The following is a 9,687-nucleotide window of genomic DNA, read 5'->3' as shown; positions in this document are numbered from 1 at the left end:
ATGCTTTTACACACATCATTTGTGAGGAAATGGATTTCAGAAGTGCCACTCGGTTAGGCGGCTTGCCAGAAGTTTACCGAAGCTCTAGGTTCTACGGAATCTTCCACCCCCAAATAAAAAAAACAAAAAAAAAACATGGAGGCCAGAGATCACCTAATCTAGATGACATGAAACCTCTTATGTTTTCAGTGTCATCCATATCCCTCAATACCTTTTCTTTTCCTTTCTTTCTTTCTTTCTTGGGGGAAAAATATTGTCCATATCGATTAAAATATCTTCATTATACATATTTATTATTTTATTTGTGTTTTTTATGGATTATTTTATTTTATTTATTTATTTATTTGACGTGTTTGCGCTTTAGATGACATGTTTTTAAATAATTGATTAGGTCTCTAGAGCAAAGCTATATTCACCCATCATGGAAAACGAGGACGGTGCTGCGCTTAAAGGGAGGCGGGTGTGGGTGGGCGCCATGACAACGCTCTCAAACCAATAACGTAAAGCGATGAAGGACGTCGTAAATACTGACTGTTCGGTGTTGGAAAGAGTCGGTCTTTGTGGATCGTCGTTAGTGCTGGAGATCAGCAGCAGTGTGTGTGTAGACCGCGCTCGATCAAACTCCTGTTCTCGACAGATCGGGATAAGAACGAGAGTCCTCCTCCAGAAGTCTTGCACTTGATTCATATAAGAGATTGAGAATTAAAGGCTTGACCAGTGTTTATGTCTCTGCCTAGGTTGCTAACCGGCTGATCTCCTAATGGAGAGAGCGTCTGAGTTTGTCTGATGTGAGCCGCTGAGCGTCTGGGATACAATGTTTCTCGTGTTTCTTCTTTCGGAGCGTCTCACGCGCTACAGAGTACAGCAGCGCGAGCGCTCCAGCCTGAACAACAGTACCCGAGCCAGAGACTCGCTCCTGCAGGACTGACTGAAGAAACTCGCAGGTTTGTTGGCAGCTTTCTCTCTCTCTGTCCTGTTGAAACGTCTTTCGTCCAGTCAGTTCACGTTTGGTGGTCGTTTCTTAGTTTCTAGACAGTGTTTACTCAACAAAACCTCGACATATCTGGGAAAAGACTCGGAAATGTCTATTTATGATTATTTTAGTGTCTCTTTTGTCGTTTAGAACCGTTCAGTCTCAATAAAACATTTCTACAACCAATAATCACATTATTTACGAACGGCTGAAAAGTCATGGAAATTGCTGAAAAGATTTGGGAACCCGCATAGCTAAATAATTTAGTTTTCTTTTTTTTTTTTTTACAAATAATGGAAATACGTTTCATTCAATTAGATATATGTGTGAGAGGTATCTGGTATAACTGTTATAACTGATGTTATAACTGATGTATCATGCCTTGCTCTCTGAAACAGCACCGCTCAGGAGATCATGAAGTAGGTTTCAGATTTCTTGGCACTGATTTGACACTTGAAATAACAACATGATATGATTCAGCTGCTGACCTCAGAGCAGTCTGCAAGATATCTGGATTATAATGTGATTTACTAAGCATTAACACCCATAGACTTATTAATCAAGCCGGGATTTTTTAAGTGTTAGGTTAACTGTTTGTCCTATTAAAATGCATGTATAGACTTTAGGTTAAATGTATGAAGGTGTTTTAGTTGCTGTAACTGGTCTTCATTTCTTTCACCATCTCTAGTTAGTTTCGATTGGTCCTGCGGAGCAAACAGATTCCTTTTTAAGAGTAGTCTCGCAAATGATATTAGGTTAATAAACAATGCTGTCAAACAAAATACTGCATAAAAATGCTATTTAGCACGTTACATCTTAGTTCATCTGGTTCATATTAGTATTTGATCGTCTACCCAATTATTATTATTTCCAAGAACCCCATATGGTTTTATTTTAATAAAAAAAAATAGACTTTGCAAATGTTATTGTTTGCCTCTTTGCCACCTCTGTCTGTGGAGTTATGCTGTAACTTGATCATCCATTTGTTAGGACGCAGAGCGTAAGTGAGAAAGCCACAACTGTATGATAAACCGCAGCTCACTCACTATCAAATGTTGACATCGTATTAAGCCTTATTTTTCAAGATATGCATCTTGCATAACCACCAGTAGTATGAAAAACAAGACACCAAGCCTTTTCTGACAACTTTACTTTTATCAAGATAATCTAGGCTATGTATACTATAAAGTTTGTAAATGTGAGTTTTGTGCACCCTCCTAATGAAGTTAAGACATCATGTTGGCAGCTGGCAGAAAGGTGTCTGGTTGATCATGAACACAAGGCAAACATTGTGTTGGATTTGACTGAAGCATTTGTTCGATTGTCTCTGTACAATACACTCATTTGCCTAAATAAATTGCATACACTGGGATTTGTGTTATTTCTCTGGGAGTCGTTTCAGAATATCCCGATCGAAAGCTTTTAGAGAAGCTATAGATGCGTCGTAACCACATCATTGAGTTTAAGATTCAGGTGTCAACTTTGAATGGGAATGCGGTTAATCAGTAATTTAGTTTTTATTTGTTAGTGTGTGAAAGAAAATTTGTTTCCATTCATAATTGTCTGCACGGGTTGCTGGACTGAGGCGGCTCAGTTGTGGATTATTGACTCCTGCAGTCGATAACCTTGGCAACTGCAGTTCTTCACCCGGGCGCCTGCAGCTCAGCATGTGCAAAGCTAATGGCAAGGCCATTGTGAAATGCATATTGTAATGGGAATAAAGTTAACAAAATCCACTCAGTACAGTCCCAAACTTAATTCAATGTGTTAAGAATTAGGGGTCTGGCTTAAATATTATTATTTTTAGCTGTTTGGCGATATTAAATATATAGCTCTATTTAGCCTGTGTTTTTCTGAATTGGATTTTTTTTTTTTAAATGTGATGTGTATTTCCTCTTCAGCCAGAGGAACCATCATTTCACCTAAACAGCCATTGTTACCAAGGACATTCCAAATGATTATAGTTGGCATGAAATTAAAATGTTATTGATTACATGTTATTGATTTTATTGCAAACCATCCATGCATGGCAGAGCAACTTCAGTCAAGATTTTTGAGTGTGAATCACTGATTTTTTTTTTTTTTTTATTAAAGTGTCATTGCAATAAACAATGGCTGCATCCGAAAACTTAGGCAGCTGACTTGCTGCCTTATGAGGCAGTGACTTTGCAGGCAGCGTTTTTGGACGAAGGCACCTCACGAAACTGATTTCAGACAGGCTTCTGGGGCAGCGCAATGGGTTAATGATCTGAAACAAAATAGTGATAACTAAACAAATATTTAATTACTATACTACTAATTTCTCACTAGAAATAACATCAAAAGTGCAACAAGTTAATCAGAAATATACATTTACACAAACTAACCACCAAATGCAACTTTCAGACGCCACTTTTATTTTTTAGCTCAACCGTCACGGAGTGGAATGCACATGATTGTGGGATATCGAAGGATACATCTATGCTGCCTTCAAAAATCGATCAGATGAAGGTATCTCATGAGACAGGAAGTGAAGCCAACTTTGGATTCGGACGTGCCTTGATGGCTTCCTACCGTGGAATGTGTCCTCCGAAGGCTGCATTTTTGTTTTCGGATGCAGCCAATGTGAAATGAAGCCTACGATCACACCAGTGTGATTAGAACGTTCGGTGTGTCACGTGATCAACTGCTGAATTCTGAAACTGCTGGAAAAAAAAAATAAAAAAATTTACGTGTTTTAAAATGCACAGCTCGGATTCAGCACGAATTAACATGGCGGCGCCCATCATCCGCTGTAGATCAATTAACATGGTCATAAAGGTGTTTAAACTACCAAATGCATTTACATTTACGCACAAATTTGAGAATCAGCATATCAGATATTTGATGTAATCAACACGTTTGTGATTATTTTGAATAAAACAGAAAAAAAATTAAAAGCGATACATCACTCATTTACAGCTGTTGGCATGGAAACAATAAGGGGATAAGTTCTAAAATTACGGTCGCCTAAAAATTTACACTGGGGGGGTCTGCTGAAATATGTTAAGCTTTGCTGGAATATTACTTTAAACTTAACGTGTGAAAAGGTTAAGTCATGTTTTATCTGTCTTCAAACATCTGTTTTAACACTAATGTTTTGCTTGTCTCAACTTGCAAAACAAGGAAACATTCTGACATTAGTAGGCCTATGTAGGAAACTCATTCGACATGTATTGGCATTTGCAATCAGTTTTGCATAATCTTATGTTTCTTTCCTGAGAATGAACTTAAATATATTCAGGGAAAAAAAAAAGCAGGACAGGACTTGATTTTAAAGTGCCCCTATTATGAATTTTTGAAAATTACCTGCAGTGTGTAACACAGCTCTAACTGAATGAAAACATCCTGCCAAGTTCTAAATCTGAAAGTGCACAGTGTATAAAGTTATCGTCTCTCAAAAGAAAGAGTGGACTCTGAATCATTGAAACGAGTCGTTTTTAAAACAAATCCTTAGCCGTTTCATGTTGACGTCAACATGAAACATTAAGCCCACTTGTTGGTCTTTTTGCGTTGGTCCGAATGAAAATGCAAATTCATTCTTTGCCACTAGGTGCCGCTTTTGGTGTCGTAAAAATAACGTTTTCCCGGCTGTATACAAAGCAGAGCTGCGCTCACAAACGCTGCTTTTTTCAGACATTACAGACATGAAATGAAAATGGGACCAATCACCACAGAATAGCGTCGCGTAAAGGGGGAATTTGTTGAATGAATCGTTTAGGAGTTGTTGAGCAAATAATGTAAAAATAAATGCATATTATAAGACAATGAAAGTGTTTTTTGACCTTGCATGCATGTCAACCTGTTGTTGTGGACTTCCAAAACCAAAATATGAACATTTCATAACCCATAATAGGGGCACTTTAATCTCTTGGAACTAAAAGGTTAGTTCACCAAAAAATGAACATTCTCATCCTCATGTCGTTCCAAACCCGTAAGACTTTTAATCGTCTTTGGAGCACAAATTAAGATATTTTTGATGAAATCCAAGAGAATGGTTCAAGGCTCAGAAAGGTAGTAAGGACATTATTAATATAGTCCATGTGACGTCAGTGGTTCAACCTTAATTTTATGAAGCTACGAGAATACTTTTTGTGTGCACACGCATACATCGTGGTATTGTCATGAGCATGTGTCGTAGACATGTAAATTGTTCAATGAAGTCGTTACTTTTGTTTTCTTTATGTATTCTCAAAGCTTCATAAAATTAAGAATGACCAACTGATGGACATTGTAATGCGTGGATTTTTTTAACAATGTCCTTACTACCTTTCTGGGACTTGACCGAGGTAGTTCCATTGTTGTCTGTGTCAGAAAGCTCTCAGATTTCATCAATAAATATCTTAATTAACCGATGACAAAATTTTCACTTTTGGGCAAACTATCTTGTTTACTTGATTGTCAAAAAAAGAGGGCAGTCCATACCTTAATGGGTCCAGGTGGTTTCAGAGGAAGGATTTAAAAAGGGATTTTTGACATCAGCCACAAAAGTTTCAAATTATTACGTTGTGATTCTGAAGCATTAATTTTATTTGGAATACTATGCACTGATGAATCATTCACAATATAACCAGTTATGTGAGTTAAAGAAGTAAATAGTCAATTATGTTTGTACACTGACTTAAAGTAGCAAAACACATGCAATCATTCAAAATGTTGCATATATTGGGAGCAAAATCCAGTGCTGGCTCATTATCCTTTCTCCGTACTCAGAGTTCCTCTTCAGAGCCAGTTTGTTACTTTGCACTGACTCTTCTAAGATACTGTGCGACCTTTGTTTTGGCACAATCTGAGCTGCTTTTTGGTGTTAAGTGGCATTTGGTGGCCCTCAGGCCTGGGTTTCCTACTTTTCTTCACTGCCTGAATGGTGGGTAAGAGGGAGGAGATATTTTGAGTAATGGAGTAATTCAAAACAGAGGCCTGGGGCAGAATGAGGTTGTTGGAAATGAAAACATTTCATCAGTGAAGTCAGGGTACAGATTTCCTGTAGCTCAAATAGTAGAGCATGGCGCTAGCAACGCCAAGATCATGGGTTCGATTCCCAGGGAAAGCAAGAGCTGATTAAAAAATGTATAAACTGTAACTTGAATGCAACGTAAGTCGCTTTGGATAAAAGTGTCTGCTAAATGCATAAATGTAGAGTAAATTTGTCTGTTTGTAAATGGGCCCATCTGGTTTTCTGCATCGTTTCTTAAACTGTTATTTGTCTTGTACACCTCCATAGACCATAGTAAGGCACAAAACTAGCTTAATTAACACCAAATCAAAGTTAATTGTGATTCAAAATAACTTAGCATTGTAACCTACCTCTATTCAGTGTCTTTATATAGCATGTACAGTCCCCTCCATAAGTATTGGGACAGTAAAGCCAAATTTGCTCTGTTGACTGTGGAGCCAAGCCATTTGCAAATATGATTAAAAGATGAATATGATACAAAACTACAGAATGTCACATTTTATTGTTAGCCGTTTCAACAAATACATGTTTTACCAAATAAAAAGAACAGCACTTTTAGAGTTTCATCCCACTCATTGATGTGAGCATAAGTATTGGGACAGTTGAACATAAGGCAGATATAAAAGATTAAAAGCTATTATTTAGTTGCAGATCTTTTGCACACAATCACAGCAGTGAGTCTGTGACCCATAGACATCACCAGACTCTTGGTCTCATCCTTTGAAATACTTTTCCCATCCTTTAATGCAGCCAATTCCAATTGTTGCTTGTTTTGAGGTGTTTCTGCCTTTACTCTCCTCTTCGTGTTCAATCAGATTTAAATCTGGAGATTGACTTGGGCAATCTAAGACTTTCCATTTATTTGCCCTTATAAATTCCTTGACTGAACTGGCAGGGTGTTTTGGGTCATTGTCCTGATGCAGTATGAAGCACTTCCCAATGAATCTGGTGGCATTTTCTTGACTATTGGTAGGCAAGATGGTTTTGTACCTTTCCAAATTTATTCTGCTACTGTCATCATACATTAAGTCATCAGTAAAGTTGAGAGGGCCTCTGTTCCAGAGACAGCCATGCATGCCCATGCCATGACACCACCTCCACCATGCTTTACAGATGAGGCTGTATGCTTGGGATCATTTGCAGTTCCCTTTTTTCTCCTCATTTTTGCTTTCCCATCACTTAGATAAAGGTTCATCTTTGTCTCATCGGTCCATAAACACAGTTCCAAAACTCTTCTGGCTCACCTTTGTGCTTTTTTGCAAACTCTATTTGGAGGACAGTAGATTGTCAGAGCATCACCCCAGCTTTCTGGAAGTTGTTAGTGATTTTACAGACTTTTAGAGTTCATTTTCACAGCTTTTAAGATTTGTCTGTCATCAACTACTGTTGTTTTCTCAGACGATCAGGTAGTTGGTGGTTGCTGGTGTCGCTGGTGGTTTCCAAACTCTTGATTTCTCCATGCTCTTTGTTTTTGCTAGAGCTCTAATTGACTTCCTCTTTTCTTTTAGCATCCAAATTGCTTGTTTTTCTCTTAAAGTCATCTCCCACATCTTCATCCTGGTTTGTGTGTATCATCATCGAATGTAAGATTCAGAATACAGAAGTAATGGATATAACTGATACGACACATTCCCTGTTTTTAATATCTGAAGGATTAATGCAACAGGACACAGCTGATCACTTAGAAAGACCTGTGAGGCAACTGGTCCAATACTTATGCTCACATCAGATAGAGGGATGAAACTCTAAAAGTGCTGATCTTCTTAGCTGGTAAAACATCTATGTGTTGAATCACCCAATAATAAAATGTGACATTCTGTAGTTTCTGTAGTACATTGTGTAGCCCTATAAATGTCAAAGTGAAAGAATCAGCAGGAACCTTTGCAAAATGCTTTCGTTTTCCCCACCAAACCTTTCAACATCTCATTCATTTAAAAGAGGCCCCTGCGTCCTGAAATATTATGATTGAGTTTCCGTGACTGTGGGTGGACATGAACCTGACTGCTGGAGCGAGAACTCCTTAATCTGGTGCGGTGTGAAGCAGGCAGCGCGTGCAGTGAAGCTTGTTTGCTTTCGCCCTGCCAATCTGTACTCAAACCAACGGCAGTGCATCACGAAAGGCTTTTCTTGACTGCCTCATTTTTCCTGAAGAGAAATGTGCAGTTTATCTTTGTCTCTGCTCAGTGAGTGAAAAACCAGGAAGTCATTCTGTTAAATGGCATGCAGAGATCATATCGTGTTCAGTTGTTTTATGAACGTTCAGTAAATCTAGTCCTCTGTAATAGGCAGTATGCACATTCTTCTTATCAAGATCTGTGTTAGGCCTCTTGTGTTTGCTGCATTCCAAATGAATTATTTCCCAGGTGTTCAAACCTTAATTGCTATGTACTATTAATTCAGTCTTTTCCTATAGTTATGTTTTGACCTCATTGGAGACTGTAGTTGGCCAATGTTCTTCCACATGGAACATACAAAACCATGTTACATGTCCAAAACATAAGATTGTACTTCATAACTGTGATGTAGTAAAGTCTATGGGCATCCATGTGTCCCACTCAGCACAGGAAAGAACATTGTGCTTGTCAGATAATTTAATGGGATTTTTAAACATAATGTATAGTATTTTGTTTAATAAAAATGTAGCCTATTTTTAGGACCATTAAGATGCTTCACATCGGCAGTAGAACTTTTGCATTGATTAGTGTTACATTAACTTTTGATGAGAATCTAATGAAAATTGCAAAAACAATTTGAACATCTGGGCAGTGCAGATTTGTAGGGAAAATGTTCTTAATTGTCAGCTGTCAAAAATCAACTCTTAATGGTCCTAAAAATATTCCAAATATAATTAATGTGTCTTTTTTTTCAGATGTGAAATGACCAGTACATGGTTTAGTGATATTTGTCATTTAACACCACTGTCGGATAAGGGTTTTGCAGGACTGATATGAGTTATAATTTCTGGTGTCGATTTTCTCTTCCACCCCCCAGCAACTCAGATCTCACTAGGTCAATTAAAATGCACAGAAATTCGTCAACATGCTGGCTAATCACACTGAAACGTCTACTAATGAGCACAGCCCTCGAAAGCCATCGCTTTTAATAGGCATGGTGTAATGAGCTTTAATTGAAAATGGCCCATTTGCATGGTAAGCGGCCATATAAAGAATTTGGTGCTATGGGTCTTATTTTCTGCATGGAAACTGTACTTGGGTGGTAATAGCCTGTTTTACCATAGTCTAAAAATGACTTGGAGGCTTAGGACAGCAACACTTGCAGGTGTCCGCATCATATGCCGCATTTGCATGACTGCTGATGTGCTTCATCTGTATCAGTGTCACCCCTGAGTCAGATATATTCACACGGTGCTCTGTACGGCGCTGTTTCACCTCCCCACATTACCTTAGTGACACCAGGCTTTTTCAAAGAGGAATCTTCAAAAAAAGATTAAAACTTACCAGGGCAACTCCGATCAAAGGTTAAACTACGCTCAGCACGACACGAGCGCATTCATTTGAAAGAAGAAAGTGTCTCACTTTATTTGCAGGTGATGGAAACAATCACAGATCATTTGCTTTTGTTTTTGACAAGCAGTATGGTTAACTGTTTCTGTAACATACTTTGTTTCAGAGGTGCTGTATTTTTCTTAATGTTTGTTCACTTTTTAAAACACTCACTTTTGCCTCAGTTTTTTAAACTAACTTTCTTTTTTTATCCGTAGTTGTTAGCAGCTATTCTG

General features: G+C 38.1%; 1 protein-coding gene across 2 annotated transcripts in view; it reads left to right on the top strand.

The window, feature by feature from the left end:
* Positions 1–507: 507 nt before the first annotated feature.
* Positions 508–9,687, top strand: part of LOC306864633 (divergent protein kinase domain 2A) — a 35,248-nt gene continuing 26,068 nt past the window's right edge. Inside the window, exon 1 of one of the 2 annotated variants that reach the window (XM_079408758.1) lies at positions 508–944. The gene's annotated coding sequence lies outside the window, so the exon portion shown is untranslated. The remainder of the gene's footprint in view (positions 945–9,687) is intronic. The other variant, XM_079408759.1, reaches the window with a different exon arrangement.

The sequence above is a fragment of the Barbus barbus genome (genome assembly GCF_936440315.1).
Source record: "Barbus barbus genome assembly, chromosome: 46".
NCBI lineage: Eukaryota > Metazoa > Chordata > Actinopteri > Cypriniformes > Cyprinidae > Barbus > Barbus barbus.
Note: the sequence above shows the minus strand (reverse complement) of the source record. Positions and strands in the feature narration are given on the sequence as shown.